This window comes from Amphiura filiformis, chromosome 15 (genome assembly GCF_039555335.1).
Source record: "Amphiura filiformis chromosome 15, Afil_fr2py, whole genome shotgun sequence".
Taxonomy (NCBI): domain Eukaryota; kingdom Metazoa; phylum Echinodermata; class Ophiuroidea; order Amphilepidida; family Amphiuridae; genus Amphiura; species Amphiura filiformis.
Window position 1 is genome coordinate 46,775,787 of NC_092642.1, and position 11,341 is coordinate 46,787,127.

The following is an 11,341-nucleotide window of genomic DNA, read 5'->3' on the forward strand; positions in this document are numbered from 1 at the left end:
GGGAAGATATAGGGCGAACATGCCCCATCCTCAAAAGGGCGAACGTGCCCCTTGTGCACATTTTTTGTATTTTCTTCAGGGTATGCAAAATACAAATCGAATAAGAGTTTATAACTGCATTAAATCTTTGACAAATCCCATATGTTCCCAATACAGATTTCCATTAAAACCATCTGTATTTATGTATCAATGATAATACAACATTATTAATGCAAGACAAATTTACGTTTTGGTGTATTTTTTTTGTTTTGGCTGCAGTTCGATGAATACGTCCCTATATGTCGCGTGGCTAATGTGAGAAGTTTATAATGACCTATGTCACCTAATTTTGCCATCACCAAATTCCCAGATAGCCGTAGTTCTGAGAAACAAGGGGTGGGCGAACCTGCCCCTAGGGCGAACACTCCCCGCTCTCCCCTACCATAATGAATTAGGGGTTCATTCATATATTTTCATGACTAAACGGTTGTTTATGCCCGAGGGGCCGCTTGCGGCCCGGCCCGAGGAGGGCATAAACAACCGTTTAGTCATGAAAATATATGAATGAACCCTGTTCATACATACCAGCACATTTTGTGATTCCTAATTCATCAAAATAATAACAAAAATTACAAGTAACATTATTAAAAATCATGATTTTTCCTACCCGGCGATCGCACATCCGGGACACCGGGCATAAACGCTGTTTATGCCCGGCTCACGACCAATCACGCGCGCCATTACATAGCGTGTATGTATGAACAATAATTATTTCAAACTTGTATACATTTATTTGATACTTTTTCTGTGGTTTCCTTGCAACATTTTTATCACGTGGAGGATCAGAGTAGAAGCGGAAAAGCCTTTGTTAGATGACTTCACACAATTTATAGATTCGTTAGCGGATCTCCAAAAGTACCTGATTTTTATCCCACAGCTACAATCTTAGAAATAATTGTTCGAACACTTTTAAGGGGGTACTACACCCCTGTCCAATTTTGTGCCTATTTTTGCGTTTTTCTCAAAAATTATAGAGTAAGATATGTATATTATAGGGGCAAGGACTACAACTACTGCACTGGAAATTTTATTTCAGCACAGACAACAGTTGTGGAGTTACAGTCAAAAATGAGGGAAAACCAATATTTGATCAATAAATCAATAACTACTTGCCTTGAGTTGCTGAATTTTCAGTGCAGTAGTTGTAGTCCTTGCCCCTATAATATACATATCTTACTTGTCACCAATGCGCTATAATTTTGAGAAAAACGCAAAAATAAGCAAAAAATTGGCTAGGGGTGTAGTACCCCCTTAAGGCCTTATTGCAAATGGTCCCCTTCTACCCTGTACAATATTGGCATACACAATAATTATGATCATCTTCACCATAATCTTCTCCCAACATTGTTTGGTGGGGAAAGCCGGGGAGGGGCATGCTTAAAGGGGCATTTCGTGATCCACAGCCTCATCCCCCCACTTTTCTCAAAAAAAGTTGAGATTTTTTTATCACTGGAAACCTCTGGCTATAATGTTTATGTACAAAATATTTCTTGCAGATTAATTCGTTTTGCAAAGATATCGTGAAATTTGAATTTCGTTCTGGTGCACCAGAACGAAATTACAACGCATTGTCTATGGAGCAGTGTAATACACATAATCATGCCTAACTCACAAACGCAAAATCGGAATCAACTGAAATTTTGGGAATAGGCTTTTTTCGTGGATATGTACTGAAAAATGTCATAAAAAGAGGATGCTAGGATCACGAAACACTCCTTTAGGCCGTATAAAATTAATGTTTTGGTTCTCGTCCCCTCCCTCCTCAATTTCTGGGATTTATCAGATTTTTTTATTTTTTTTTAGATTTTTTAATTATTTTAGACTTTGGAATGATTTATGAAATCTTCATACATATAAATAAGTTTATTAGAGAACAAGGATCACTTCCAAGTCTTTTTGTGGTACTCTAGGGGGTTTATCCCTCAGAATCTCACATCTGAAAAAAAAAATGCTGATTTTACATTGAAAAAAAAACAAAACAAAAAAAACACCTCCCTCCCTCATCAATTCATGAAAATCCTCTGGACGAGAACCAAAATATTAATTTTATATGCAGTCTGCCGCCTGGACAACCAATTCTTTAGAAATGCTTAGTCGCGCTAAAAGTCGATCGATACATGTAAAAATCAGCACAATTCAGAGATACACCTTTTTGCTATGAAATTAATTTTCTCGGTCAAATATAAAGCAATATTTTTTTTTCTTCAGTAATGTCAGTTAAAAACTTGGTGCTTGAATATACATTTTTTTAAATCCTGGTGTTAAAATTAAGCATCAAATTGTGTCTTTTAGTGTGATATTTTTGATTTTTATAGGCCTTGAATTCGCCTGCGAGCTTTTTACGGAATTCATGTTTTAGCGTCTCAAACTAACATAGTTTGCTAAAGAAAGATATTTCCCACCTCTGTAAAGCACATCGTGTGGGTCTATATGTTATAGTTTTGTCAGAATTTCCGTTTTGTTTTACCCTTTTTCCATTCATGGTCCGAAAATGTCAAACTAAGTAAAAGTAGGCAATGGTGAGTACTTTTTATCTCGAGAGCAACCAGCTGAAATAGTCGATATTTCCTTTGTTGTTATCCAGGTCAATTTTTCATTGAAAGCAAATTGCCCGACCAGCGATTAAATCCCCAATTGGGTGTTCTGGTTAAACATGATCAGTAGGAGCGCTATAGGTCTGGGAATTTCTTTGCTATATTGAAGTTCTGGCAACACTATAGCCATGCCGGTATTCCTATTAAACCCAGGGATATCGATCCACAATGCTAGTACTAGCCTTTAGATTTCACGTGTTGATTTAGACATTTTCAGCCGACAGTGAAAGATGGTGAAATCAAAACGGAAATTCTGACAAAACTATGATATATAGCTCACGGTGATGTGCTTTAGAAAGTTGGGGAAAATCCTTCATTAGCGAACTATATTACTTTGAAAAGCTAAAAGGTTGATCCAAGAAAAAGCTCGCGGGCCGAGCTGAAGCCTATAAAAATCGAATATCTTACACTAAATGACTGAATTTCAGGCCTAAGTTTAACACCAGGATTTAAAAAAAAAATCAGTATCAAGCATTATAGTTTTTCCAGCCATTTACTGAAAAAATTAAAATTATTGCTTTTCATTTGGCTGAGAAAAAAATTTTTACACTGAAAAGGTGTAACTCAAAATTTTGCTCATTTCAACACCAATTTCGATCGTTTGTATTGCCTCATTAAATGACTGAGTGAGCCTTGCAGAACAAAAGAATCGGTTGTGCAGGTAGCTGACTGTATGGCCTTAAGATGAATATTTGAGACAACACTATCATAATTCTTAGTTTCCAGTGACTCATAATAGCGCGCGCACTATACTAAGAAGAACATGGGAATTACAGTGAGTGCATGTATCATGATGGCACGAGATAGGGGTCCATTCATTATTTTCTAATGGAACAAGCCTGTAAGGGGCTGTGCAATAATTATGAGCCCCCCGGGGGGGGTAAAATTTTCCGAATGGCTCGCCAAAAATCACTTGCCCTCCCCTCTCGGCCCGACAAAAATCGCTTGCTCCCCCCTCTCGGCCCGCCAAAAATTCTTTGCCCCCCCTTGAACATGCCAAATTTTGGGATCCCAAATTCCAAACTTTAAATGGTCTAGATGTATGTTGCGAGCGCAGCGAGCAGGAAAATTTGCATATTTAAGCGTTTCCGTACCGTTTTCCTAAGCCATTTTAGAGCGTTTTATTCAAAAGGCGCCCCATGAATATGTGCCAAAAATTGCTTCCTTGCCAAAAATTGCTTGCCCCTTTGGCTCGCCAAAGAATTTTACCCTCCCCCAGGGCTCATAATTATTGCACAGCCCCTAATGGAACTTGAATAATCCCCTATAATGTACAAAATACCATCAAGTTCAACAGCATCAGGATTTTGCCTAGAGGGCGTCCGTCGTCACAATGTCTATGTCAGGCGGCGGATGACATGATAGAGAGAGACGGCAAAACTGCTCAGCCGTGTGGCACTTTCCACACAATCGGAACACGGAAGTAAATCGGGGCTGAATTTCGCAGCTGCCGTGATCACTGGTACGCGCCATTTAATTTGCACATTGAGTGATCGTAGCCTAACCAACACGGCGAATTTAAAACCGTCACAGTGACTCTCACTCACTAATCAAATTTTACTGTAGGCCCTATTTAATTAATTTGAAGGTTAGTTTGTGGGGCATGATGCAGTCATGTCTACAGTAGAATTCATCTCGACCTTTGCAGGACTAGATAACACTCATTGAAACAGCTCAACTGATTAAATCGGATCTTCTCTGGTTGTGCACAAGTGACTGTTTTCATGTGCGATATCGCAATGTATTCATAGCTTCAGTTGGGTAACCGATTATAAAGGAAACGAAAGGAAACAATGTTATGTGTGGCTTTGTTCACGAAATCAGACAATGTCGTGCTTTTTGTAAACCAGCATTCTTGAACTGAAATGAGCAACATAATGATTTTTGACTTAACACGGTTTAGAAATAATTTCTTCATATTTTTGGTGTTATCTGTCGTTTACATGTCCTTCCTAAAACACAAAAGTACGACCCTCTCCAAACAAGGCTCCGTCAGTTTCGATCCAAATGTCGCCAAATTCATACGGGAGATCGATGAATATACGGGAACGTGTTTAAACTTTATTTGGTTGAAAACGGTCACGAATCGGCCTCAAAATCAGTGAAAATGTGGTACGTTGCTATGCTGGGTAAAAAAAAAAGGGAGTCAGTTGTCAAGCTAGCCCATGCGCGTCGTACGGGCGTATCTAATGCCAAGCCGCTCGCGTAGCGCAGCGATAGCGCGCGGGTAACGCAGCACTACGCCATGTCGCGCGTAAACGACGCAGAGTCGCGCAATGAATGATAATACGGGTGAACGACCGAAATAGGCTAAAGAAGGAAAGAATAACTAGGTAAAAAACATGTGCAATTTCACTTTGTTGCCAGCGGAAGAAAACGGGAAGATTACAGTGGTTTGTTGCCAGCGGAAGAACCCGAACGATTACAATACCTAGCTGGGGGGTGTAAACCCCCCAGCTAGGTAATAAAATCTAATAAAATTAGATGATTTAAATAAAAAAAGCTATTAAACTGAGGACAGAACTAAATAAATAACATGAAAACGGGAAATCACAAGCTAAGCAGCAAATAAAAAATGAAGTCAACAGGAAATGTAAGAAAGGACAGATTTAGAAAATAATGGGAACGGGATTGAGTAAATAAAAACCATGGTAACGGAAATTTGCAAGCTTAGCAGCAAAATGTTTTTAAAAAATGGAACAAAATTGGCCCATGTAGAAGGAACTAAAAAGAAAGAAAGAAACTAAAATGGAAACTTAGGCTTAACGAGGGTCAGACTCAGATAAATGAAATTTACCTTTTCAATGATTCTACCTGTTCAGTAATTCCTCCCGTTTTAGTGAACGCTCCCATTTAGGCCTACTCACCTAGCGGGGACCCGCGCGTAGCGCGGGTCGCTAGTGGTAACAAAACTTCCAGTTTCATCTAAGACGGAAAATATCACATCTCTTAGACGGAACTAACAAATTAATGGCTGAGACAAAGGTGGTTTTTTAAAACCACCTTTAAAAGTTACGTATTTTGAAAATAAATGGTCCAAGTGATCTAATAATTTTGAAAGTGATATTATTTTATCCGTTCGTGGTGACTTTCGACGGAGAGTGGGCATTATGCGGCATGGTAACCGCAACGGCTATAATAATAAATCAACTGCATTCGTTTATGCAAATTATGACTTTCGGAAACTTCTTTTGTGATGACTTTCCGAAGATTTTAAATTCAAGGTAGGCCTAGGCATATATACGGTATTGGAAAGTAATTTGAGTTTATTCGTTTGTCATGTTGTGATGAATTTCGATGGGGAGTGTGGGACATTATTAGCAGATTATAGCATGGTATAAAACCGCAACCGTTAAATATCCGTGGCGTAGATTTCTTTTTGACATTAGGGGAGGGATGAAAACATTTCTTGAAGTAGGCCTAGGCATATTAATAGTGAATCCGGCATCTTTTGGCAACATTAACAATGGCGTAGATTTCTCTTGACATGGCATGGGGGATGGGTCCGTTTAAATCAATTTCTTGCAATAGGCCTACAGTGAAGCCAGCATCTTGGCGACAGAATAATTTATGGCAAGCTATAATTAGGCCTACTGGTGAATTATATTCCCGGTGTTGTCACTTAACATTCAAAGGCGTAACACATGATCGTTCCCTAAGTCAAAAATACCCCCCTATTTTGCGCGGTTTCAAGAACATTTTCGTCATTTTTACCCTATTTTACATGAAAACGCGTACAAATTAGCCTTAAGAAATACCCCTATTTTTTGCATTTCAAGTACACTTTTACAAAAGTATCCCTTTTTTAACATTTCAAGAACACACACAAAAACACTTGTTGGCCCATTCCATGTCAACTCAGGGATGTGCACCGCAGCACCTCTTCAATTTTTCTTTTTCTGTGTGGTGGTAGATATTGATGAAAAAGTAAAATCCTGAAAATTTGAGCTTCATACTCCATTTCGTTTTCCCGTGGCATCAATTTGAAATTTAGGGGTCAGCGTAAAAAATGTGTCGCAACGCGAAAGACGATGTTTGGAGGTACATAAATGTATAAAGGGAACCCTTTAAAACTTTGAAAAGTATGTATCCTGGGGTACTTATTGGTGTAGAATTTAAATCTGCTATCAGAAAACTTGTAACTCCTGTACTCAGCTAAATGTATTCTAATATGCTCAATATTGGATAAGGGCCCTCAAAATGCAACTTCGTCCAACCAGGACCAACTTTGGGGGGGTCAAAACTCCAAAAGTAAAAATAATTTTATTGTCCATTTTTTAGTCAGAGCCCTTTGGTAGGACATTACTCTTATCAATATTGAGCATATTAGAATACATTTAGCTGAGATATTACCCATGGAAAACCACTTTTTTTACATTTTGACCCCCCTGAAAACCAATGTCAGACAATTTGCCCCACCATCAACTTCAGATATGTTGAAGATATATTCTTGGACAACATTTCTGAGAGATATTGGCTTTGGGTCTCGATCGCTTCAACACATTAGTTAGGTTTGCCTTCTCCATAGAGTTGTACATTAAATCATTATACATGCAAAATCAAAAATTGAAGAACTCTATGGAAACACATCCCTGAGTTGACATGGAATGGGCCTGTTCTGATTCATTGTTTTACTCCGTTGTCCTTTTAATATATAAATGAGGAAAATAACAGAAAAATATATACAAATACATCCTCGGTTTGTGGGTACCCAGTTTGTCAAGGCTCCGGAGGCCGGGTGCGTCATTAATAAAGCCAATGAAAAAAGTCTCATGGAATCAGCGGCCAAACTGGGTAAGTCCCCAGTGACGTAATCGGTGTGAACAAACCATGAAACAAATAAAACCGAGTCGAGCGTGTTGCTGAATATTTAAGCCGGGATATTAGGAAGGCAAAAAAGTTTCACAAAAGTGAAATCGGGGAGTAAATTGAGCGAGAAATGGTAAGATTTCTTGGGATTTCAACATTATGATGATGATGATTCACAGAAATATGTACCCTATTTTTTAGTTTCGAGTACACCGTCGTCAAAAACAACCCTATTTTTTAAATATCGCGAACATAAAATGTTCGCGAACATAGTTTAAAAATAACCCCTTTTTTCGCGAAATTGGGAACGATCATGCGTACACATAGTCAATGTTAAGTGACAACACCGGGATTATATTGTGCAAAAGTGGAACAAATTCGCACGAAGACCGCAAAAATTGGCACTTTTTAGTTTGGCCAAAAATGAGGTTAATTTTGTCAGAATCCCACATCTATTATACATGTGTGAACTTGGGGTGATTGTACGGACCATTGACCCCGGGCATTGACCTTATCAAAACATTGGGGGGGGGGGGGGTATACCCACCCCAACACCGGAATTTACGCTATGTAACTCAACCTTCTTGAAACCCAATGTTGCTATAGGCCTACTTGATGAAACAGAAACACATATAAAAAAGAACGAACGAAAGAAATAAAGGAACCCACATACATGCGTCAACATGGAGGTGATTCAGTAGATCATGCCCCTTATCGAAATATTGAGGAATTTATTACTCATCCCGGGATTTATGCCTATGTAAAGAAACAAGAAGGAAGGAAGGAAAAAAGGAAGGAAAGAGGGAAGGAAAGAGGGAAAGAAAGAGGGAAAGAACGAAAGAAAGAAAGAAAGAAAGAAAGAAAGAAAGAAAGAAAAAGAAACAACGGGAAAGCAAGAAAGAGAAAGGGAGAGAGAAACGAAAACAAAGAAGAAATAGACAGACAGAAAGAAAGAAAGAAAGAAGAGAGAGAGAGAGAAAAGAAAGTGAACAAGCAAGAAACAGAAAGAGAAATGGAACGCAGGAAAGAGAGAAACTGAAAGAAAAAAGGGAAAGACAAAGAAAAAATAAAAAAAAAGGAGAGGGAAAGAAAGAAAGAAAGAAAGAAAGAGGGAAAGAAAGAAAGATAGAAAGAAAGGGAAAGAAAGAAAGAAAGGGAGAGAGAAACGAAAACAAAGAAGAAATAGACAGACAGAAAGAAAGAAAGAAAGAAAGAGAGAGAGAGAGAGAAAGAAAGTGAACAAGCAAGAAACAGAAAGAGAAATGGAACGCAGGAAAGAGAGAAACTGAAAGAAAAAGGGAAAGACAAAGAAAAAATAAGTAAAAAGGGGAAGGAAAGAGGGAAAGAAAGAAAGAAAGAAAGAAAGAAAAGTGAGGGAAAGCAAGAAAGAAAGGGAGGGAAAGCAAGAAAGAAAGGAAGGGAAAGAAAGAAATAAAGGGAGGAAAGCAAGAAAGAAAGGGAGGGAAAGCAAGAGAGAAAGGGAGAGAAAGCAAGCAAGAAAGAACGGGAAAGCAAGAGAGAAAGAACGGGAAAGCAAGAAAGAAAGAACGGGAAAGCAAGAAAGAAAGAACGGGAAAGCAAGAAAGAAAGAACGGGAAAGTAAGAAAGAAAGAACGTCGTTTGCAAAGTAGAGGCAACAAATGGTAGGCCTACCACATCACTAACCGCGTAATAATTGAGCTGTTAAAAGCGATACCAATTGACATGATTACCATTTCCATCGTTTATACTAACCGATCCCGTTTACTAACCGCTCCCATTTACTCATCTAGCGGGGGCCCGCGCGAAGCGCGGGTACCCGCTAGTATTTTACAAAAGTGCGACCATTTCTGAACATCTAACCTAGCTGTAATTTTAGGTCATGTTAGAGAAATATATTTGCTAGAAGTTTTGGAGAATAAATAAAATATTGGCTGGTTATTTTTCACACAGTGATGTTAACTAGGCAAGTGTCCATTCTCCCAACATACATCATTTGTAGGGGTCACGCGTCAATGGTGAGAGCACTGTGTATTGTGTAGGCTATAGGAAAACGGACAGTAACTGCAGTATGGTTCATTATGATTATTGAACCCCAACGGTTTTGGCTTGTATTAATATTATGTATTAACATAGGCCTACTTGTTTGTGATACTTTAAGCGTTCTCTAAATTCAGTACATTTCCGTTGTCAACCGTGTAATTGAATGGGATTATTTGAAATTTTAAAACGCTCAAATTATCACAAACAAGTAGGCCTATGTTAATACATAATAAGCTAAAACCGTTCAATAAAGAACCCCGCAAAACTAACCGAGTGTATGGAAAATGCCCGTGCATACAACTGAGCAGTTTTGCCGTCTCTCTCCGCCCATCATGCCACTCGCCGCCTGGTGATAAATTTGGTAAAATAGCCCGGGAAAATAGCGCTTTACTGACCCCTCTAAAGGTCCGTTCATACTACCACCGCATTTGCGATGCGTTGCTTTGCGATGCCGATATATCGATTACTTTTGCCGCAACTCAACGCAACTCGTCGCATTTCCAAGTTAAAATGTATTTAACTTTATTGCGATATCACAATGCAGTAGTTTGCAGTACAATGCAGTGCGGCAACGCACCTAATCGCAAAGCAACGCATCGCAAATGCGGTAGTAGTATGAACGGACCTTTACGCTCATTAGCGCCAATCTGGCTTGAAATGTGGGGGTGCGTTGGGCGGGGGAGAATCGGCCTGAATTGTCAAAAAGTGGCTAAAAGAGAACAAAAAATGGGTTATTTTGCCGAAAGATGGGGGGACACGTCACCCCTGTCCATGCACACTGCTTAAAAATAAACACTTTTTGTTGACAAACATTATGTTTTGTTACATGGAAAAATAGTGGCATGATCGGCGAGAATCATAAATAATAAACATAATTTTTCACCAACTTCGCCATCGCAAATAATAAAGGAGACAAGTAGAAAAGTGATCCCGCTTGGGAATCGAACCAAGGACCCCAGGTTTCCGAGATCTGTGACTTTAGTATGTTTTGTTGTGCATTCTGAAGTGATCTTTTAAAAGGTGTATTTTAGTTTAGAATTTTTTTAAATTTTGTGAACATGCCAAATCTTGGTAATAAACACCCTTAGCCAGTGACGGCGCCACGCGGGGTGCATGGGGAGGGGGCAAGTCAGACCTGTTTACCCCCAGTAAAAACCCCAAATTACACAAACTTCCACTTTTTGTGAACTATTGACCTATGGCACACTTGATGGTATGACGTCACATGAGAGTCGTCGGGGTGGTTTCCTCATGTGACGTCATACCATCAAGTGTGTCACAGGTCAATAGTTCATAACCTGATCAGTCAGCCTGATGTTGCGTGAGACACGATACTGTTGCTATCAAAAAAGTCCAGATTAACAGATTTAATATCCATTTATTATGCTTGTCACTGATTAATTTGATAACCAGGCAGGTTTGGTTCACCCCTAAAATACATTTGTGAAAACTTACAAGAATTTCAGAGATTTTTTGTACAAACTTTTTATGTCTAACTCTACCACCAGCCGATAATTATTATATGGCCATTTTGATCTTAAAATCTGATTCTTATTTCATAAACATTGCACATGTTGCAAATAATTCCTTCTGTGTAAATTACTATACGGTGTCAGCTGCTATAGCTTGCGTACACTAACCAGGGTTTCCAAATTCGTCAGCCTTACTCGAGACAATCGCACCGGATAGGTAATAATATTATACTTTAAGTAGAAGTAGTATAACTGTTTCAGGAAAAATGTCTCAGTTTGTTCAATACACGACTTTCGACTTAACCACTAGCAGGCTATATTAGCTAGCACATGATACTAACAAAGGTGCAAAAATCTGGATTTTGATGCACTTTACGATTCTCCGAACGAGTAAATCGCTGAATT